The sequence below is a fragment of the Daktulosphaira vitifoliae genome, unplaced genomic scaffold (assembly GCF_025091365.1).
Source record: "Daktulosphaira vitifoliae isolate Bord-2020 unplaced genomic scaffold, ASM2509136v1 Scaffold_1, whole genome shotgun sequence".
NCBI lineage: Eukaryota > Metazoa > Arthropoda > Insecta > Hemiptera > Phylloxeridae > Daktulosphaira > Daktulosphaira vitifoliae.
In genome coordinates this window covers 21,889,569-21,914,584 of record NW_026099572.1, presented here as the reverse complement: position 1 = coordinate 21,914,584, position 25,016 = coordinate 21,889,569, and the positions used below count along the sequence as shown (strand labels likewise).

Sequence of the window (25,016 nt, the reverse complement as noted above, 5' to 3'; positions counted from 1 at the left end):
AAATGCGGTTATATTTTCCACCGTCCTCCCGTCCCAATAAAAAAAAAGTAGTTGGGGTGCGCAAAAAAATTTTAAAAAAAGTAGAGGAGCTCCGTACCCCTGCGCACCCCCCCCAATTCGTGCACTGTTTAACATGGATCGGTTTCTAAAAATCTAGGTATATAATATACTGCAGTTATAGGACACTCTTCTACCAATAAATGATTTTTACATAACAATAATTCCTGCACAGTGAAGATGCTGCATATTTGAGGCACAGATGATTGCTGACAGTGATTAAAATCACTATAATCAAAAAACGCTTCAATGCAAATCTGTAGATAGCGTTTAACTTTTAGAACAAATTGTTGAATTGCTCCAAAAGTAAAATTAATTCTTAATTTCTTAATTATATTTACATATTTTATAATTTATAAGTATATTACAGAAGTAAATACTTATTATAATAATTAAATTGCATATGAAATTGTTATTAAATAGTTCAGTATTGTGATCTTTACTAAATAATTATAGAGAAGTTATAAAGTGATTGTATAATTTGCATACTTAGGCAGAATACTTTTCTGGAGGCCTTAACTAACCTAAAAAACAATACAGATAGATTTAAATACAACTATAAATATGAAAAGAAAGAAACAAATTATTATTAAAATAAATTTATAACAATAGTTGACAGCAAAGGTGTATAGCAGTCCTATTCCTAGTTTATACGATGACGATAGTGTATAACCAGTTGGTAACGCTACTGCGACCATCATATTAGTTTGAACACACTAATATAGAAATAATTGAATGATTTTTTTTAAATAAGTATTATCCACAAAAATATGTTAATTAATGGTGAAAAGATGTTTGAATTTTTGATAAATTTAATAACTTTCAGATAAATCTTTTGTATTTATAAATGATTCCTAGAAAAATTACATTTGGTGCGATAGTCATTGGTCAAAACTTGGAGCTATACTGATGGCTTAGCTTGTTTTCCATTTGTTATTATCTTTTTTTTTTTTTGTTGTTGTTGTTATTCCTAAAAATAACTGAAATGTTACCCCAAAAATGTAACTATAATATGATTTTTTTTTCAACAAACTTGATATTAACAGTTAATATCAAGTTTTATATAATTTATGAACATAGTTACTATGCTCATAAAAATGAATCAAGTATAAGTTTGTAAATATTGTAACATTTTTCTGAAAAAATAAATATCTACAAAAAATTGTAGGAAGAATTTTTTTAATAAATCAAACTGTAGATAAAAAAAAGATTATTTATATAATATTAATAAAAATTACGTATCATTAACTAACTCTTTAATATTAATTATCAGTAGTGAAGCCAAATTCAGAGGATAAATTGTTTTTCTTCAAAATAAGTATATTATATAAACTTAAAATTAAGATATATTTAATTATGTCAGTATTCCCAGAACGTTTTCAAGTTGAAAAAGTTTAAATTTGTACACAACGGGAAGGCGTTAGATTAAAAGGAATTTGTATTTAGTCTACATATAAAAAAAATGTATTGATTTAAACATTTTTCAAAAAGTTATAGCATTAGAAAAATTAGAAATGCTTTAATAAACCATTATTTATTAAAAATGTTATGACAGGTTCAAACAAAAAATGTTGAAATTTACCGATTTTTAAAATAGAAATTTTCGGCAGAATCACCACCAGTTATGGAGAATAAGGAAATATGTTCAATTTTAAGGATAATGTCTTCAACTAGATCCGATTTATTTTCTTTTGGCGTTGAAAATATTCGGTCTAGTAAGAACTGAATAAAAGTAGTGACAGATACGTACAAAAGAAAATCAATAAATAAACACATCATGGAAAATTAATACCTTCTCAGCTTCGCATCGAAATGGCAATCAAATTTTTGGACGTCTTTATAAAAGTGTAAAATATATATAACCTATAGTTAAAGAACAGTGAAGGCGAGTTACGGGAAACCCTATCTGTCGCAGTTCATGTATAATTATGTCGTCGAAGCGATGATAATTTAATCATAATCGCGGGGTGGAAAATTACACGGTGGCTTTGTCTATTGATATTTAAAAAAGAACCCTCCGAAAGACGCGATGGAAAAAAGCAAATGAGAAAAAAAGAGAAGGGTTGACAACGGCGTCGATAACGAACACAAATTGCTGGTTTCGGGTGAAACTTCACAAAGTTCGTCTGTGTTTGGTAATTTCAATAGGTGTCCCGTTAGAAGGCAGTTTCTTTACAGATTTTCGGTGCAGAGGGTTCATTTACCACCGAGTCGAGCACGCACAGTAGTTGTGATTATATAGTCGGATCGTTAGAAAACTTTTTACCATCTCATTTTCCATACCGTGACTACAAATAACCGGTTACCGTTTTCTCCGGCTTTCAAACCGACAGTTACGGCGAAAGCGACCGGCCGATTGCATTCATCGGAGGTAGTAGAAAACGTGTCACCACTCCCCCACGCTTTCCTTTTTTTACCATAAATCGACGAGGAAAAGGGAGAATACGGTATGACAATAATTCTGCGTCGCGTTTACATGCATACACGTATAAAACGCTCTCATTGTGCGCCCGTTCAAGGTAAATAAACGGATAAATTATTCAATGCACACAATCAAAAGGACTTTAAGCTGCGGGCGAAGAGAATGACGGGTAAAAAGTCACGGGCTGTAGCTAAAATGTATACAACGCTGTAAAAAAAAAAAAAACACGACTGCCCAATGTGTGCTAGGCGGAACCGCAATGCCTTGATTACCAGAGTAAACACTATATTAGGTGGTTAAGCGATGGAGGAGGGTAATCGTGCGGACGACGGCAGCAGGCTGTTTAGCATGGCAAATGAGCGGCGTGTTTGCCCGTTTTGGGGTAACCGGATTATGCGTTTTGGCGGCGCCGCGGGTGAGAGGGCCATCATGTCGTTTGATGAACTGGATGAAGGAGATGGTTCGTGATGAGAACGGCGACGATAAATTTCAATATTAAATTCGCTAAACGCGCTTTAGGCCCTTCTGCAACTCGCAACAATAACAAAATAAACGAACTTAAATGTTAAAAGACGGCCTACCTACCGCCGGTTTCAACTGAACAGTGTTTGTAAACTACGCGCAAACAAATTATTCTTTAAACTTTTCATTAGTTTGTAAAATATTTAGAGACGCGGCTTATTTGATCTCAAAAATATACAAAGGTCGTAGACGTTATCTAATTTAGAACAATTTTAATCGCAAAATTTCCCTTATTTCGTATAATTAAGCAACTCATTATAAACTAAATGAATTTTTAATGTATAAACGTCGCTACTTACTACGGGACTTGAATTTAATATTTCAACTTAAAAACGTCTAGAGTTTAACTTAATTCGCATAAATCATAATAAATTCAGCGTCTCAAAAATAAATTATCGGGTAATATTTTCTTAATAAAACATGACCCAATAACGTTTTCAGTAAATAATAACGTAGACTGTCCACTGAGCAATAATTGGATATCAAATTAGATTCTATGGGTTAAACATTTTCTTCGTAGCGTCAAATATTATTAATTTCATTGAGTACTCGTTAAAATCACGTCAAGTTAATTACTCGAATTTTGTCTGTATATTGTAGTGCGTCTGTCAAATATTAAGCCATCTACAATGGGCTTTAAATGGCCATAGACAAATTTTGAAGTAGTACTAAGTGAAATGACCTTAAATGAGCGGACAAAAAAAAAAAAACTCTATACTGTCACAATTTGTGAGCAATTAAAAGAATCCTTGTCTGTTTTATTTCATCATAGTATTTAACTTTGACGTGCCTTTAATACAGTTTAGTTCAAGCGAATCAACGCAAAATATGAAAACGTAATTATTTTTTTCATGTGGTAATTGATTCGTACATTACGAGGTACGCACGCGAAGTTTATTTCCCAATTATTGTTGTCTATTAAGTGTTAACAATGAAAAATCTCTGTCCCATAGTCTAACGACGACCACATTGTTTACGCCCAAGAATATATTTAAATGCCTTCATTCTTCGTCATTATCAACTATCAGAGAGTCGGAAAGCTATGACCATTACTAACTTGCGTACCTATTACTGTGGGTACTAGTAAATTAAAAGATAACAGTTCTTGAGGTCGTGTGAATTGCGTACTTATATTCCAAGTATCGATAGGCCACTGGGTTTCATCGTACCAAAAAAATAAAAACACAAATTAGTTGTGGGTTTGGTCGTTTGTAGAACAGAACGTTGGTGTAATTTGTCGTTTATGATTTACGTCCAGTCGAGCTCGAGCCATAAATCGTTGTCGGGTAAGCACCGGACCATCGAAACGCGCTAAAGTATTATGTAAAACCGAATGACTTTACTTGGACAATATTGTGTTTATAATGTACCTAGGCGGGTAGGCAACGACGATGGAGACGCATCGGCCGACGGCAATCTCACACCCTCCGGTCCTCCTTGTCCGTAACAGGCCCGGTGACTGATAGCTCAATCATATTCAGCCACCGCCAAGCTCTGATTACACCGCGACTTGTTATAGATTTAATAGACAATTTCCCGTGACCGTAATGAGCTGCTGCTGGCCGGTGTGCGTTTGCTCGTGCGCGCGCCCGTTAACTAATGTCTTGTAGCTGCTGCCGTCATTGCCACCGCCCATTATTTATTATATTACCGCCTAATGAACGCCGACGACCTGAGTAATTTTTCCTTTTGCCGTCATCTCTGTTAATTTTGTCTCGCGGCTGTTCGGGTAAAAATCAGTTATGATTTCCGAGGGAATAAAATAATACAGCGGACAAGCCGTTTAATCAGAGTCCGATTTATCTCGAGACAATAATGTTGTACACGGTTTTTACTTGATAAATTAACGTAATCAATACGCGGGGTATAAATACGGCACTCCGAGAGACACCGAGTTGTTGTATCTATTTTAATTTCATCGTTTTTCCCTTTAACCAACAACTCGATGTACGTCGACATTCAAACCGAAAAAACCCATTAATGTATTCATAACGGTTGTTTGTGTTAATTATTAATACGAAAAACGTCTTACAGAGTGTCCGCAGAAAAATACTTAAATAGCTTAGGCGTAATATTAATATTGTAATAAATAATCAATAAACCCCAGTGTACAAATACACACGCCCCGCGAGACTAAAGCTGTGTCACTTTGATGAACGCCGCCGACGACGTTGGGTGTTACAAATCGCGCTGTAGGAAAGCGCAGCCAATATTTCTGCACGCACTTTAACACAGTTTGGTTTACTGAGGAGAACTCCCGCGTCGCCGTCGTTATTTAATTTCAAAATTCAAGACACAAAGATAAGTGTGTAAAAGGGGCGCGTGGAAAAACAGTTTTACTACACCCCTCTGTTCTCTCACACGTACGCGCGTCACGTGGTAGCAAAAGGAAAACAATTTAGTAAAAGGCTGACGAGTATATGTATAAGGGTGCTAAACAGCAACGTTGGAGGTCGGCTTTTGATTTTCATGCAAGCAGACGAACTTTACCCGAACCACGTCTCAGCCCTCCCCGACTTATGATCCGGTAAACTGATTTCTTGGCAAATATAGCGGTACTCGTGCATGTGTATAAACGCGATAATTTACAACAGCCTTACCACCGACAATTTTCCTTTATGATATTACACACAAATGGAAGAGGGCATATTTTCTTTACATAACAACCAGATTACAAAAATCTTTCTCCCTCGAAACGATTTTCCACGCTGTCGAGTGAACCATTATGCAAGGTAATGAAAAGTTATGACACAAGCATTACCAGAACGGTTTTATTAACTAAATAACATTACCTGTAAACTACAATTATCTGATTTTTGTATGGCCCAGTGCTTTTCAAAAGCGAAATCGTACTTTTCGAATTCGTCGTTAAAACAAATAAATATATTATTACAATCATTTCATGGTTTTAGTGAATTAATATTTTATTTTTAATTTAACATTCCAAATCCAACATGACACCCAAAAGTGTGTTCAATGTATTCTTTGATATTAAAAAGTAAATGCCCTTCGTAGGAAGTAGATATATTTGTAGTATTGAATATAAATATGGCAACTAAAAAACAGCAAAAGCGTTTATATCTATATTCACTTAAGTCTTGAATTGTAGTGTTTAAGTCTATATCCCTTCAAAAAGATAACACAGCAGTTTGTAATCCTCTCAGGGACGCATTTTCGACACCAGATGGCTGCAGAGGTGCTAAGAGCTTTACCCTACATAAACATTCCTTCTCTATTATCCGGTGGTCCCATCCCTTGTATAATCCTTGCGTAAACACAGTAGTACGATTACATCATGGTCGCGTTAATGCACATTACTAACTTACACCAATGCACTTGCAGCATGAGCATTTGGCAAGAATTTTAGCAAAAAAATAATAAATAGCATTCAAAACATAAATAGATAAATCATATTGATTAAACGTTTTGACAAACACACGAGATAATTGGTTCAACTGCTGTAAAATAAAAGAAAAACCCCTCTTGAATCCGTTAACGATCTTGTTAATGACTTAAGAGCTACTGAATAATTAGAGGCTATCGCAGATCGTGACCAGAGATAAAGCAACAGAACTATCAACTACCATAGCCGGCCTATTGTGGGCTATATGTTATTCATATGATCCGACTTTGGCTATGAACAACAACAAAAATGATAGTACAACATGACCTGTGTGAGCATTACAGCAGCGATTCGGCGACTCATCATCTAACGATTCATTATATTTACGCTTTCGTGACTTCATTACATTGTTATCACACATAAAACACCGTCTCCTATACTCCTTTGTACTTTGGATATTACAATCAAATTTGCCCTTTTGTGTAATAATAAATTTAATTTATCTGATCCTATACACGCATTATTTTTTGGTATTATTATAGTTACGGTCGTTATTCTATTATTAAAATAAGCCCTTCACCCGCAATGACACCATGAGAAAAACTAAAAGGAACAGGAAATGACTTTGTAAATGCCATTATAATTGTATTCGTGCTTCTGTAATACGGTTTTGGTATACCTGACTTTACATATCACTAGTGTGGACATCTAATAATTCTGTTTGAATATCGTAAATGCTATTGTTCATTTTTGTGTTACAAACATTTTCATAATTGAAATCCGTGTGAAAAAACTGACAAGTCAATATAATTGTTACTTGTCATTAGTTGTTGTTCATACTTCAACGAAATACTAAATTAATTGGTTGACAAACGGCAGATATGAATTCAAAAGTAATAAAATTAAGTAAAGAAATATAATTAGTCATGTAATTAATTCTGATTATTTAATTTAAACAAAACCGTGATGAAGTTAAAAAAAATTCCTAAACCTTATTATACTCTAGGAGTATATAATACTAATAATTTTGAATTTTTCAGTTTAAAAATTACACTGAAGTACCTCTAGAGTTTGGTTTTAATTTTGAAAAAAATCTTAAAATTACAAGACATAACGTAATATTTATTTAAATCGATTTTAACATAATAACATTTAAAGATAGCATGTGTTGTTGTAATTTCTTGTGTTAAAAAAAATAATTTTTCTAGGAATACAGTTTAAACGTCAAGGGAAACTAGGAAATACTGGTTATTACGACTTCTATTGTAACTTTCTAATCGTTTCTTTACTGTCTCTTTGCACTAAAACACTCCATTTTATGAGCTTAATCACACGATATTAAAATTTTACAACAAATTAAGTAACTACTACTTACCGTTCACTTGAATTTTCAGTTAAGTGTAGACGATTTAACGGCTATATGACTAAACAAAACGAATATTATTTTCATTAGCTACATTATACATGACCATATTAATACTGATACTTGATTCAAGTACTCGGTCTACACTTACAAAGAATAATTAATCGTGGTTCTTTGTATGTGACCATTGTAAATGTGTTGGTCACTATTTGGTTCATTATAACATGATGATGCCTAAACAAATAAACCCTAACCTAGTTATTGCTTATTGCATACGTTAAAATAATACTTAATATAGTTTATATATTATTATCATACATTATAAAACTGTTTATTATCATTAAAAATATCCACAATGTTTATTTTGCTGGCCGAACACCACCGGTGCACATTATATACGCTTATTGGGGTTGAACAACTCGTTGTGTACACATAATGCTGCATCTGGCTGCCACTTGAAGGGGTTAAATACCATAGAAGCACAATATCGCAAAGACGGCCATGATATTCACAAGCTGTCAAAATATCAACGTTTATTACAAGGCATTGTATACTGCTAATTTTTTCGTTATACTGTTTATTGTGTTATAAATAACCGAAAATCTACTACTGAGTTGTAAAAACAAAACAAAATTCATGATTAGCTTATTATTGTTTGTATTTTTATACACGCACATCAATTTGTACGAATATTTTTATATGAATTACATGTAAAACGTTATCGAAATTTACTTATCATATACTTATCTAGAACTTGTGGTTTCAATAATCATGTAATACCTTTAACTGAAACAAAATAATAAATTAATATGTATATTATATAAACGATATACTACTCGATATGAAACCCATAAGGTTCTATAGTGTACATATTGTCCGTAAAAAAGAACCTTTTAGTTTTCATGTGGCGGCTATCCAAACTCGAGGATAACAAAAGTTATAACCTTGTCAGATTATTGGAACTGTAAAACATGTATAATTTCTTCTTAAATCGTGTAATCCATTAGTATAAATTACAATTTATCTACCCACATGTTCACAATATTTGAATAGATTAATCGCGTCCCCCGCTTAGAAAATTCCTAACTCTGCCGTGAACTTTTTTCGCTTTGTTATCCAATAAAATGTTTATGTCCCGCATCGGAAGTTAATACTTTTTGTTATGTATCGGGTTTCACCGCAAATGTACGCTCATACAAATTATCTTTATAAAAACGTTTATGCTCATCCGACTCCATTGTTGTACTGGACGTTTAAAAAAATACCCTAATATTCGAGCTGCATACAAACTGGATGTATAAATTTAAGAACCCTCGACAAGTCGACTATTGAACAAACATTTACTTCGTGTAATTAGACCTTCGCTGTATTGACGACCTATTGAAAATATCAAATGTTACGTTTCGCCATTGTACGATTTTTCTCATGTAGAAATTCATGTACGTTGGATGTATTTAAGTGGACGTCGTGTGTATTAAACAATGTTCTTGCAGATAACCAGTGTGTAAAAAATACAGTAGGATTCAGCTTTATCAATAACAATATGGAATTAACAAATACAGTCCTAGAAAAAAATAAAATTATCAACACTAAATTAAAAACGTTTATGACCTTAAGTTATATGATAATAAATCACGCAATATTTTTATTAAAAAAAAGTTGAAAATGAACTTTTTTCAATCATTGAAAACTATTCTAAAACAATATATTGATGGAATTATAATTTATACGTTCAAGAAGGGGTAATAGATATATTATGTGAAACATAATACTAACAACTAGTTTTCAGGTAGACATGTGAAAAATATAATCATAGGTAAACCCACGTCCGGTTTTTTTTTTCAAACAGGTGCATTTCTTTTATTTTGAGCTCGTGAATTTTATTGTTAATTTTTCGAAATTCCGGAGACACGTTGTCTAGTAGTAAATCACCGTATCATTGTTGCGGTTTACCTCGACGAGGATAACGCGGGTTATATTCACATTCATTCAGCACTGTATTTTGATCCGATTGACATTCTGAGAAAAAAAAATGTAACCCTCTTGCCCGGCCGTTCTTTAGGGACGGTAACGTACCCCGTGGGCGCGTTTATTGTCAAAATACGCTCCCGGATTCCATCAAATGACACACAGTCTGTGTTATCATTTTACTCAAAACATACACAAACACATGCACAGGGCTGTCGGATTTGGTCACGATCGACATGTTATACTGTGTTTAGTGCATCATTATTCTAGGACCTGGTCAATCCATTCACCCCGTTCAAGTGCATCCGGATATTAATAGTACAAAAGTGTAAATAATAAAGATCCGTGAAAAAGGTTATAATACCGGATATTGGATCGGCAGCACGTAGACAGCAGTGGTTGATCGACATCAAAGAAACGTGATTAAAGAATTATTTAGTCGACAGTACGAAATAAATTGGGCCGGTACAATAGTCTTTGGACGTGAAAACTTTCGATACATTAAACTGACACACAAACAACAGCTGCTGTCGATAGTAGTCGAAATATTACATTTTAGAATGCGTTTTTTATTACTTGAGTAGGTATACTTTTTATATGATTTATACTCGTCAATACCTACGTTTTTATTTGGCCGAGTATCAATAATGAATCGGTCGATCTGGCAATGAATAAAACAAATTCGGAAATCAATGTCGAGTACCTACGCAAAGGTTATTTTTACTCTTAATGAAATAGCTTTTTTATATACGTAATTAGGTTAAAAAATATAGACGGCAAAAATACGTGTCAGCTAAAAATACTATTGACCCAAAACCATAGTATTTTATGTTAACAATTTGTATGCCAATTAATCAAAATTACAGTTCTTATTCCTAATCTGTTACGCGTTGTGAGGTAAAAAGCAATGGAATAATATGCTTTGTTTTCGATTAAGATAAATGCGAACATACCTGTTTCACGAGCAAATGTTACAAGTTAAAAACAGATGAAATGAGATAAGGAAAACTGAAATAATAAAATGATATATGTCAGTAAAATAAACGTGGATCAAGCATTGTGAAGCAAAACAAAACCGGTCAAAACTAGATTCATTGTTGATAAAAATTCAAAAAGCAGCTGAGTGCACATTAAAATTATCGAAAATTGTATGATGCATTAGAAAAGGATAAAAATGCACTTGATGAGGAGGTTGTCAGAAATTACTTAAGCAGTTAGAATCTTTTATTATGTGCGCAAGGAGAAACGTTAAAGGACACAAACAATAAGCTATATAAACGAAGTATTAATGTAAAAACAATTCGAGCGTACAATATCGAATTAATGTCATGATTATCGTGTTATTTAAACAGAACAAAAGTCATGCTTATATATTATTATGAACCCAAATTCGAGAAAATTTTGTTTTTTAACGTTTATCTTTACAAGACCACACTAATAAAATAATACTTGCAACAATATACTTGGAGTATAATTTTCATTGAATTTCGCGTGATTGGATATTCATTCAAGCTGCAACGAGTTGATTTTTGATTATAGTCTAAATTATGTTAAATGAATTTAAAAATAGGTATTTTCAGGCAATCTTCAGTAAAACGTTTTGAAATTAGATATGAATTCATTATTTTTTTGTTTGTCAAAGATTTTTTTTTCAATTAATAAAATCGATGATTGTCTGATTGGCCGTTATTTTTCTCTAGAGTATACCTGACATCGAAAGCTCAATTGTCATGATAAATAGAAATCATAGAAGTAATAATTTAAAAAATACCATTTCATTTCCTAGAATTTTCGGTAAGCTGTACGGACTCCATTAGGGAACGTTCGACGGGTTTTGATAAAGCGTACAATAACACAACACTCGCACTGTCAACGCCGCTGCTTTTTCCATTTCTCAACTTTCCACACGACCATTGATCAGATTGCATGGGAATCGGAACACATGGGAAAAGTAATTTCGTCGGAGAATCTCTTTTTCTTTTGTTATAAAAACACACATTTCTCCTTACACTCGCACGCGCTTATAATATTATTATAAACTTACATGCACAGGGCACGTCTGAAAGTCTGTCATGTCGCGTACACGTACGTGTGTTGTCTGGGTTTTCCACGCGGTTTTTTTTAGGCCAGTCATTTATACAGGGTGTAGGTCTCGCGCGCAATAACAAATCAACACAAACCGCTATTGAGTTGTTATTTACCATTATTAAGTACACACGACCCCGTTAACGAAAATAAGGCTATTAAGGATTTCTCTCATTATATTAACTGCCGCCGCGTGTATTTATTTTGTCACAACACACCGGCGCACAAAAAAACGGGGGGTAGGCGAGCAAAAAATAATAGATATAATATGCACTGTATATTATACTCGTACACTAATATCTCCCCTTCCACCATCGGCACCGCTAAACTGCGTCCTGGAAATGGACATTTTTAAATAGTATTTAAAGATTAGTGTTGACGGGGGAACGAAACCCGGTGACAATGGCGGTGGCACAGCATGTGGCTGACATAATAGACCCACGGCTCGTACATTATAATGCTCGAGGTGTAGAACCAGTAGAATTCTCGGGTATACGCGTACCCTTGTCACGGGTATGTATTCCGAGACAACACCTTTTAACGATTAAGCTACTGGGTATTTTGGCCGCGGGATTAAATCTCTCTCGCTCCCCGCCTGCGACCAGGCTTTTTAACATAAATGGCAATGTCCTTTATCATCACACCTTCATTCTTTCTTTTATTTTTTCGTCCGCGCATTGTTGAAATAACGCATGTGGTCAGGAGCAAAATGCGTTTATCCCTGTGGCTACCACTATGTGACATAGGTGTTCATGCGTGACCCCTGCGCGTTCGAGGAAATCCGATCTGATAATAATAATGTCTCCCCGGCATCATTATGTGTGTGCCACGAGAGCATCTCATAAAATATCAGCATACGACCGTCATTTGTTGACAAATTCCGTGGTTAAACACCGTCAACAAAGAAAAAGTAAAAACACTTCTCAGTTAATGTTTCATCTAAAAAAGGGTTCTGTGCAGTTACGTATGAAGATCGTCTATTTAGATAGCCGAATGTTCAGTATACGAATTGATAGCGATAATTAATTTTCCGACCGGCGTCATTCTCACAGAGGGCACACGAAGCAAATATTCCTCATCTTTGTCTATTAAGTGCCTGTTAAAAAGATTAAACAAATGAAATTTTCTCAGAAAATTTTTCACTTACTTGAACTGATTATTGATTCAACCTTTAATCCGCAAAATATTCAAACAAAGTACTGTTAAAATTAAGTGTTGAAACACGAAAAAAGTTAAAATAGCAAAATATAGGGAATACATGTCATAGTTATAATGATAAATTCAATGAGATGTATTTTTTTAAATCAGAGTGACACCGCGGAGGTCATAAATATTATACTGACTAGTAACATGTTTTGCATTAATCTATCAAAAACTGAAATAATTCAATACCATCAATTTTGTATCTAGTGAAAAACAATACAAAACTTTAATTTAGTGCGTTTATATTATCTATAGTATGACTTTGTATCAGATGAAAATTAGTTAACGATCATAAAAATGCAAAAAAAATATAATTATTTTTAATTAATTAATCGAGATTGAAATTTTACTTTTATACTTGCGATGTTGTAATGATAAGTTTAACACATTATTAGGGTGTATATGTCTAAGTGACTATTTATTCATGTTGCTTGCCTTTATTTATCTATATAAGATTGATTAAAAACAATATTACTTCATAGTTTAAATATACTAAAAATGTTTAATATTCTTAAATTAAGTTAAATATATACATAGACAAACACTTTTTCGTATCAAGTAAGTTTATTAATTTCATTAAAGTAATCAATGCAATGTTTAGAAATCTAATTTAAAGTTACTATTTTGTTGTAGAAAAAACAAAACAACTTCATTAATCAAAAGGCACATGAATTATGAACATTTCCACCAAGACATTAAAATAATGATATTTCAATATGCTCAGCTAAATCTGTAACAATGCAATACTGTTAAGTATCGATTGAGTAATTTTGTCAAAGGTCATTAAATAATGTACGCCACAAAATATATTCTACAACATAAAGTTCTGTGTAACTCTATAGCTTATCGTTTTAATACAATAATTATGTCTGCTTACTATTTACTCAATAACACTTATAATTTAAGCAACCAATTAAATTATTTGGTTCCTGAATATCCAGCGTTTAATTTACTTTGTCAACACCAATACAGATAAATAATATTTTAAAAATATTTATACGTTTTTCGGTGGTTTTTAAAAGTATAAAATAATAATTATAAGCAGTGGCTCGAATTGGGAGGGTGCGCAGGGGGCTCCTCTACTTTTTTTTAAATTTTTTTGCGCACCCCAACTACTTTTTTTTATTGGGACAGGAGGACGGTGGAAAATACCACCTTTTTTTTTTTTTTTAAATATTAGTATGATAATGTAATATGATTTATTAATAAATACTAAATAAAGTAATGAGTAAAAAAAAAAAAAAGGTCTTCAAAATGCTAGGGACGCAGTTTTCAAATTGTTAAGTTGAGCTCCCCTACTTATTTTTGGCCAATTCGAGCACTGATTATAAGTTTTGAAAGCATAGAAGTAATTTACCGAAAGTATTTGTGAGCAAATAGGTTTTTTAGAAAAAATGTATGCTCCTAAATCGATGAACGGTTTCTAACGGTTGTCTATAGTACAGACGAATTTATGACAAATAATTTATTTGGAAAATTTTTTTTAATCGTCGTTTTACACAAGTCAATTTTCTAACGAGCCTTTATTTTGAAGGATTACAGCAATGGGTTAAATTACCTTCAAGACTAAATAGTGTCAAAATAATCACATTCATATAATTCATAATTGAGCTGTTGATTTGTATACTTAAAATGCCAATCATTTCGTGTTACACATAATAGCAAGTCGTACACAACTCGGCGGCCATTTTTATTTTGGTGTAGAGTTTAAGTGCCGTATGTATAGTACACAGTTCAAGTACACAACATAAACACGCACATTATACGTGTAGCGTGTGTACTCGAGAAAAACACAAAATAACATATTTTATAGGCGTTTAACCAGATAGGAACAATATGCGTTGACAATGCCTGTAGAGCTCCCGCGACCTCGTATCCGGTGCCTCACAAAGGTTGTCGCCTCATAGACTTTCACAAACATCACACGGACACGCCCGCCAGTGTGTTCATTCAACGTAATGTACTGTTGTATTGCTAAATGTTCGGGTACAAAACGATTTCGATGTGGCGACGTCCCACTGTGATTATTCAGCTAAATAAGTGCGGGGGGGAGGGTACAAGGGGGCCCGAGAAAATGCTTATAATGTAGTTTTTATTTAATGAAACGCTACACCTCGTGAAAAATTCCAGCGAAAACCGCCGCAGTTTGTTGATACCTAAAATTCCCATGGTTCGTTTATTAATTTAAGAAAATTATTATAACTGTCGTCTAAGAGCATTATTGTATATTGTTTTCGATGAAAAACAGTTCATATTCAATTACGATGGAAGAACAAGAGGTCAATTAAATATTGCAAAAATCATCACGTAGTTTGTAGATTGTCATTAGGAGACTTTGTTTTATCACAACCTTAAATGTTATTTACACTGAATCCATAATGGTTTCTATATTTTTAAACAGCAAACGTTATTTTTCTAGTTGAAATAAATAACTTTGGAATCGGTTGACAGTTTTATAAATTGGTTTTCTGTACCATCAAATTAAAAGTACATTATCGATTTTTGCGTTATTATTATTTTAAGATTACGTGGAAAATTTGATTTTATAAAATATGTTGATCTTATGGCTAGACTTTGCAGAGAATGACATCATCAAAATATGTGCAGATCCTAAAAGTAAACAAAAACTGAAAAATTATACTTTTTAATACTAGTATTTCCATAATATCCGCACAACAAAATGATAAACCCTATAGGATTGTACTTTGAAAGTATAATTTTATTATTTTACACTCCCAGTTATAAAAAAATATTTTATTTTTCAGTTATTATAGAATAAAATCCAAAATTATAAATATTCTTTAAACTATCCTGTAGAGAATGTACAAAACATTTGCGTGTAAAACTTTTTTTGAAAATTTGCAAACAAATTTTTTAAACATAATTATTGGTGTCTATTATAACTTAATTATAAACTGGATAAACACTGGATTCGGCTTGCACATCATTAATCAAGCGGCGAATAAAGTGTTCAGTGGATTTAAATCGATTATCACGACTCTTTTTGCTTCTCGGTGAATAATTTTCCAGATAGTTAAGCCAACATAATAAATAACATTTTGATGTGCTGTAACTTGTTTGTATTCATATTATATATGTATAAATATCATTTAAATATAATTTTATGTACATAATATAATCCTTTGCCAGTCGTCTGCCCGACAAAAATGTAACGTGTCAAATAGGGAGGTATAACCTAATCCTTTTTATATTACAATACATTAAAAATGAAATCATAAATGTATAATACATTTAAGTGACGTATTATCCGATTCATCAGAGTACATTATCTTTTTTATATGAATGGGTAATCCATATAATATAAGAATATTAGCCTACGTTTGTCTTTATACTACGGGTATTTATTTGATAGGGTTAATTCTTTAACCTCATCACTTAAAATTAATATTTTCCGTGTTACATATGATAAACTAATTAGAATTTCATGAATATTTTCCTTGAGCATATTCGCTATTATACAATAGCATATATATATATGAAGACACGACTCGCCGAACATGATTGTGTTTATATTTTGTAATAAGACTTATCTTTTTTCTACGTAAACCACATAAGAGGCACTGAATAGGCTGTATAATGTTATTATTACACTATCAAGTAGTACATACACTTTCACGAATGTATTGCGAAGTGCCCGCAAGCAATGAGCAGATTCTTCCGCGGATTTTGTTCCTCTCTATGCATTTGTGTACAAAACAACTGCCGGTCCGTTAAACACACACCTATCTATATTGTATGAAGTGGTTTTTCGACGTATATTATTATATTGTGTCATCCGCGGCACATAATGGACCCGTGTTTTTCTTGTCGCCTCCTCAATCGACAAATGTATTCTGTTTATATTGCACGTCAAACGCAACACATCAACCGGCGATTTGGGCGGGTGCGGGGCCGGGGCAGAAATGACATGCGAGTTGAGAGATACGCGCGATAATCCGGTGACGGATTTTCACGGCCATCAGAGCACACACTTATTTGTAGACGGGGCGCTGCTCGTTTGTCTGCCCAGCATTATTATGACATCATATTGTATAAAACACACACGCATAGACGTTGTGCGATTCTTAATAATATATGATAATAATGCCACCAAAGCGTCTTGAACGACATCTGCACCGATACTGTCAAGTCCCCGAAAGAGATTATTATCTCACCTATAGTACATTTTTCTACTCAAACAATCTTATCATCCCATTCATAACACTTATAACGCGTCTTCGTGTCTACCGTGTTTACTTTTTTTAAATATCTTTTATTAAATAGTTTAAAACCAGTCATTATTTATATGTTTTATTTCCCTTCAATAAAAATAAAAACGCATTTTTAACGAACGGATTATTATGAAGAAAACATTTTATAGTCATTAATAGGTATAATTATAGGTATCTATTGACAAAAAATATCTCCACCTAGTTCAAATTTCTAATGACATAATTTAGACAATGCATTACTTACAGTTATTTGATGAACTTCAAAATTACGGAGCATAAAATTTCTAACAATATACGTTTGCCTTTGAGATGCTATCCTCGATGATAGCAAATATGTTCCTATGGCAAAATAAAATTTCGGTTAATTTCAAAAGAATAGTGAATTCCTGCATGTTATTAACCATTATCTACACGAAGAAATTAAGTGTGCATTTAAAACTCCAACATTTTATACCCAGCTGCACGTTGTTTTTAGTTATCCCAATTTAATCATAGTTTTTTATCCAACAGAATTAAATATTGAGTTAACATTTTTAGTCGAATTAATCAACTAAATAAACTCTTAATTTAGTATAAAAAACAACGAAGAAGTTTAATTAATTAATTTAACTTTCGAGTAGTTTGTTACAACATACAACCTACACGGTTTCATATTGTTGCACTACAAACAAGATGTTTTATTTATAGTATCTATCTAAATTATTTATTCTATGCATCTCAAATAAATGTTTGAAGTAAGTAGTTTCTGGTTTACAACGGTTGTTCATTCAATGTTTTCTAATATTGTACAAACCTTAATGAGTAGAGGAAGAGCTACTCTACCATAAATTTTGTTTGTCATTTCATCAAACTACGACCAATGTATTATATACAACGGTACATACATTATTTACATAGATATTATAAATAAAACATCTTGTTTGTAGTACAACAATATGAAACCGTGTAGGTTATAGGTACGTTGTATATGTATAACAAACCACTTGTGAATTAAATTTAAGAGTGTTAAAGGTATGCCGAACAAGAAGAGTTTATTGTGTATTTAAATTTCCATAAGGAACCGTAGATGTTTTATGTTCGTGTCTGCGGTTAGTTCTGTTGACGTGAAAACACAGCCCAATTACATTTTTTTTCGAATGATCATCCTCTGAATGCTCCGTGTCTGTAAACAAGTCATAACCATCGTAGTTTAAATACTAAAAGTGTTTAGTAATCATGTGAATATTAAATGAATAGAATATATTATCTACTTATCCGTGAGTAAAGGATATTTAACTTTTGATGCGACGGTAACCATGAGAAACAAATATCACTTAGACGAGCAGATTCTTAACTTGCTCAAAATATATTTTTTGACGTACAACATTAATACTACCAGAGTCATCAGTATCAGTCAATTTAAAAAGATTTAAAAATATTGAAACAACTAAATCGATTGTTAGTTAATAAAAAATATTTTGTAAAAAAAAGGTAATCAAATAAAAGTTTGTAATTTGATGGAAATTGTCTATATAAATGCAAGATGTTTTATGGATATAGATTTTCAAAATAAAATTCGTTTATTAAAATCTTGCATCAAAGATTAGAAAAACGTGTACAAATGATTTAACATAAAAATACATTCAGTTCTTTCCCCAAAAAGTTCAAAATACTCTACTACTTAGCAACTGTGATTATTTAAAATCATTTCGTGGGCAACACGCCTCATTTCGTGTAATTAAACACAACAATTGAAGTTGCGAGTAAAGTGTAAAACCATTCTAGGAAAACGTTCGAGTAATGATTTTCTAAACGAATGACAATAAACAACGGGCGCGGGGTGCAAGTTTTCCCATGAAATGCGATTTTTTTTTTTTGCCAGAAACGGTACAGACTGGCCGAGAGCAGCAACATTTGAAGAGCAGAAAGTGGTTTCGGGGAACGCGTATAACATTTCCCAGCGGTTTTCGCTATTGATCCGCGCGGTCGCACGACATTATTATTATCGCGACTCCTCTTGCGTTCGTCTTCTTCTTGTAGATACTTTTTTTGCCCGGGACCAATCAAGTGAAAAACCACGCCTACCGTACAATATATCTGTATGTGTATACTCACGCACAATGTTTGTGAACATTTCCGGACAACAGCAAAGTCTCAATAAGCTCGAGTTATGTGACGTTACATTTTACATCTGAGCGATCAATGTTATTTCTGGACGATTTTGTGTATGGAAGTAAAACGGCATAAAGCGATTGCACTAAAGGCTCCGGATGATCGCAATGTCGTTGGTTGAAAGTGCTAAGCTTTTCAATAACTGTGCGCATAATGATGTCGGCAATGTTTTGCTTTCGGTCATTCATGTCTTTCTGTGCACACGCAGTCATATCAAAAACAATAATAGGACGTCTTCGGGTGGGCGGCCAACTTACTTGTAAATTGCGTTATCGGGTGGTGAACTGTTAATTTGTTCGGAGAAGAGGATCTCGCCACCACCTCTGGCCGAATCGTGAAGTTCATCATAAATATTTAGATTCGGGCGTGATGTGTGCAAACACTCCACACGCAGAACAGGACTTTTATTGTGCTGCTACACTGGGAAGAAAATAAAAATAAAATAAACAAATAAAAAACGAAAGAAACACAAACAAATTTTCATTCGTCATCGTCGCAGTGTGTATCCTCTCGTTTCGTCGACGGCTTCGCTGGCGTTTATGAACATAATGATAATTTGTTCACAACAACAATAACACAATGTTTATTAGGCGCGAGTAGTTGTTGTGAGCTCTCGAAAGGTCCATATACACTGTTAAATACACATTCATATACCGGCACCGTGACCACGACATGGTTTAAAGTACACAATGTACTTACAAGTAATGTATTGACTCGACTTGGAGCAGTAAAAAATCAATGCCCTCGTGCGATTTTCAGACATGAATCTGAGATTCAATAGACTTTTATCCATTCGAAAGAAAACTGTTTAATTATTTATTCAATGTAGTTTTTCATGCGAAATAAATAAGAAATAATAGGTATCTTATAAGAGCTTCTTAATTTGGAAAATAATTTCAGATACTATAATGTTTGTTTATATTTAATTTATTACGAAAATAATACGATATGACAAATATATGTTAAATAAGTTACTTTTTAGTAATTAAAATCAGAAAATCACTCCTAATTTTCAAAAATAAGAACAATTTATGTATTAGATTAATTATATAACTTGTGTGGTCTAAACATAGTTTCTTAATGCGATTGACGTGAGATTGCCACAAAAATAAAAGCATTAATATTTATGATTATATAATTTTATTTTATTAAATCAATCATATTCTTTGTCATATTGATAAATATTTGTTAAACCTACAATGTTTTTGTTCGCTTAACAATTTTTATATTCTCCTGTCAAAAGTATTGTTTAATCAACAATAAAATATGTATCGCCTATATGACTTTGTTGATTTTATTAGATTTTTCAGCGAAATCTCGGATAAATTTTTAATAACGAAACTAAAATTGATTTAACAATGGTAGAGCACAAGGGAAAAACGGTAGTAATCAATTTTTTTCGATTTTGATGTTATGGTTTGATTTGATAACCCATTAGCAGTAATACAACAATGTAATAAAAGTCATTCGGTAAACAATGTTTGTACTTGCCGCTATTGAAACGTCCCTTTTCGTTTTATTACAAAAATAATAGAAATTTATAATTTCGTTTTCCCTGTACCCTTCAAATGTGAATCCGTCTTAAAATAAAACTGCAAAATAGTAATGTAATTCTTTAGTTGTGTTGAATTATACATTTCCGTTAATAGGTTAATGTGTTGTGGATGGTTTTTTTAACCGTTCGAATAAGCTTATAGAGCTTTACCAAAGTTGTAATGCACTATAGTGTTAATTCTCCGAGCTAGTTACCATATTACCATTACAATAATAATGTGACGACGGAGTCCTATTCGATAAATCCGATTATGGTGTTGGCCGTTAAGTAATTTTGAAACCTTTAGTTTCCATTGCCTCAGTTAGAGCAGCTAAATGCGCAGATCCGTTCATCAGTTCTATAGTACGAAAGAGGGTAAAAAAACGAAAAGAACTATTTAATCTCGCAACAAGCCAACAGCTCTAATGGTGTATGAACTAAAAGCTATACGACAGTTAGATCGACGATGAAGTTGAGCTTTTAGACAAGTACTCCTTCTTTCCACCTATCCCGACTGTGTAGGTATATTATTATGTATCCGTATTAATAGAGCCCCACATATTTTCGGCCACTAAATTTCCATCGTTTATGCTTCATGGAATTTACATTATTATTATAATATTGTTATTGTTACGCTTCTGATCCGCTTCGTCGCCTATACACTGCTCTCTGTACCTCCCCCAATAGGCTTGCGTATTAAGTATATGTGTGCTGTAATCCGCATTAAAACAGCGAATAAAAACAAAATGATGACAACGCTAAAATTTATCAAAATCCTATTACAAGAGAAATATCATTATACATAAATGAAATAAAGAATGTCGTTAGTAAAAATAATAATCATTTTAACAGCAATTATTATTGAAAAAAAAACATACTCGTATAGGATTTTAAAAATAAACTAAATTTAAAACATGAAAAAATAATAAATTCCGGTGTATTTACATGCTTATAATTAAAAAAATAACAATAATCCGATTCTCGTATTATTTAAAAGAAATAGTATTTTTCAGAAATTCAAGAAAATAATTCAAAAATTATTCTTTAGTACGAATAAAATCTACAGTAATAATTTACCTTCAAATTAACTACATTATAAGCTTCTTCTATATTTAATATGGGAACACGCTTGCTAAACAACTTACAGCTTGATAAATACACACCTCTACTAAGCCGCAAATGAATATTTATCACAGTGTAATTAAGTAAACTGTAGAACAATGTAGGTACACCCATAGTTAATAAGCCAGAGCCATTTCCGGAACGTGTGTAATACTCTAACAAGTAATGTCTAATTAATCATAATCATTTATACATAGACTACGATCAACTGTTTATTTAAATGTTAACATAATCTGACTGACATATAATGTGATAATACAATGCATACACATTTACTACATCTCTTTTATAATCAAAATATAAAATTACAAGTTTATATAATATTTAACAATAATAATTTAATACAATATTAATCACACAAATTTATATTTATAATTTATTTTCTCAAAACATAATATTTCTTTTTCTAAATAATTTAATACTTTTTTGACTATCGATTTTATATTAAGAATACTTTCCCCATATATTACAAATATAGTCCGGGGCCGAATTTAAGGAAGAGGCGAAATCCCACGAGCTTAAAGGGTCCATCTCGAATTTTACTAACTTAGTCATGTTTATTGACAGCTATTCTGATATTTTTATACGGGGCCCATTTTAAGGTATTAAGTTTTCATCTGGCCCTGATGTAGTCTGTTTTTTTCCTTCCACACTTTATGTACCAATTGTTTCTTTCATTTTGTTTATAAGTTCATTATGAGACTAATGGATATGAATATTGTAAATATAAATTGTATTTATTTTCATTAAATTTAATGATCACTTTTTAATTCCTTTACACTTTCATTTGTGAGAACCGAATGTTCTTCATATACAAGTCTTTGAATGGTTCGCGACTTTTTTAAAAAAACGTTTCAGGAGAGCTTGCTACACTAAAGAGATGTCTCATAAACGTAAAATAACCAATAGGCGCACAGAAAGTACATAAATCAAATGATGCATTATCAAATTTAATGTGCCAAAATCTTTTTTTTTTTTGTCAAGTAAAATATTTTTTGTTTATTAACTTTGTTTAATAATATCAAATGTAGGTGGCATTAAAGTTTATTCTCTCACGATTACTTTATTTAATTAGTAGGGATCAAACATAATCTTATACTACCATTACCACCTTTATGAACTATAAAATATTATTCAACCAATGTTTAGGTTCCTCAACTTTCTCTATAATACCACTTTTCAGAAGATTATAAAGCTCACTTTTTAATTTTACTAAATCCATCTTCTAGATGGTTTTATAATTCTAGCAGCATTATTCATTATTTTTATTTTATACGCACAAGGATATATACCCACCAGTGTTTGGAAGGAATTCATTCCAAGAAGAACGGATTTCTGGATCAAAGTATGTAAGCAAACTCATTTTTATGAGAAAAATGAACGAAATTTAAAGTTCCTATATTAAATTTTAGTGTTTCTAATTTTTTTTTTCTTAATTTCTAGGTAGTATTAAAAACACACTGTTCCATTGACAATAAACAATATATTTTGCATTAAAATTGACCACTCTGTTTAAACTATTTATTTTATCTTTTGTATTACAAGCTAGATAACTTGTATTTCACTACTAATTCGATCTACTCTAAATTTCTTTTCAATTAACCCGATTGCAGTGTATCCTTTGAATAGTAAAAATCCTTGATAATAGTTGCACATTTAAATCAACAATCAGAAACAGTAGCCTAATATTTTTTTTTCCTTTTTGATAGAACATGTTATATTGATTTGCTAACCGATTTTATTTTAAGCCCTCGTATGTTTCTAATTTATCTCTAGTTTATAAAAGATTAATATTATTTAATTTTTTAATAATTTGAATGATAATACATTTACTTGGAATTCAGTATCCAACTTCATGTTGACATTAATAGAATTCTTGTGATCTTTTGGAGTGTCATCGTTTTGAACTTCAGCATCATTGACAAAGGCCATTTCTTAATTATTACAAATTATGACCCAATGGTTGAATCGTCTACATAAAGGACTTAAGTTTGACATTATGTGACACAATTATTAAATTCATGTTTTCTATTTTGTCTTGAGCAACACATTTTGATGTTATTTCTATTTTTGTTACTTTTAGTATTATTTTAGAATACATTGAATTACTAACTGAGTAATTTAAGTTACCACTGTAACTTTTATTTTTAGTAAATATTTTGTTTAGATTTTATATATTAGGCTCACTGAAAAACTATTTTCTTTCTTGGTACTTATTTGAACCATTTATGTGTTAGTATTTTCAGTACGTCTGATTTTTGACCACTTTATTTAATTATACTTCAGACATACCAATTAAAATTTCTTGTAACATTAGATTATTTACATTCATTAATATTCGGTTCTTGATAATTAATTCTGTTAATTCATCATGTTCACAGCTAGCAAATTTTATTTCGAGTTCAGTGACTCGACTATCAATTTCTGTTTTATAATTTAAAGAACAATGTCTTTCATACACAATATTTTTCTTGTCGATATATTATTTTTTTAGAACTTTAATTATTTTTCCTCGAAATTTAACAAGTTATATAATGTTTTCTCTGTAACTAATAGACAATTTCAAAACTTTTTTTTCTAATTTAACTAGTCTTTTTGTAGGTTACCGGTTATTATTAACTCACTGGAGATTCGTTTATCCATTATTATAAATATGTTTTATATACGGTCACCAAAACAGTAAAATCACGAGTACTGATTAACTATTAAAATATAATATAATTATACTTCTAACACTATCACTAAAAACGATAATTCATCGATAAATAGTTAAAATTCGTCCACGGCGTCATGTTTTAATAAGAAATATGAACTCAATAGAAGACTATGAGCGTCTCTTTATTTAAATATCAACATCAACAGACCGACAATATTTCGGGTTTTCAATTTATTAAACAATTTTCACTACTAACTTAAACACACACATATATATATAGTTACTACCTATCAGAGTAATTTAACTTCTAAATGATCGGATTAGTTTACGCAAGACACGATTTTTTAAAATAGAAAAG

At 31.9% G+C, this 25,016-nt stretch overlaps 1 long non-coding RNA gene across 2 annotated transcripts; it reads right to left on the bottom strand.

The window, feature by feature from the left end:
* Positions 1-468: 468 nt before the first annotated feature.
* On the bottom strand, positions 469-9,254 carry LOC126897003 (uncharacterized). 2 transcript variants are annotated; one of them, XR_007702001.1, is made up of 4 exons: positions 8,026-9,254; positions 7,859-7,941; positions 7,720-7,768; positions 469-581 (listed from the first exon to the last, which is right to left on the bottom strand). It is a non-coding gene; the product is annotated as an uncharacterized LOC126897003 (long non-coding RNA). The 2 variants fall into 2 exon arrangements; XR_007702000.1 differs by having other exon boundaries at positions 7,720-7,941.
* Positions 9,255-25,016: the final 15,762 nt, after the last annotated feature.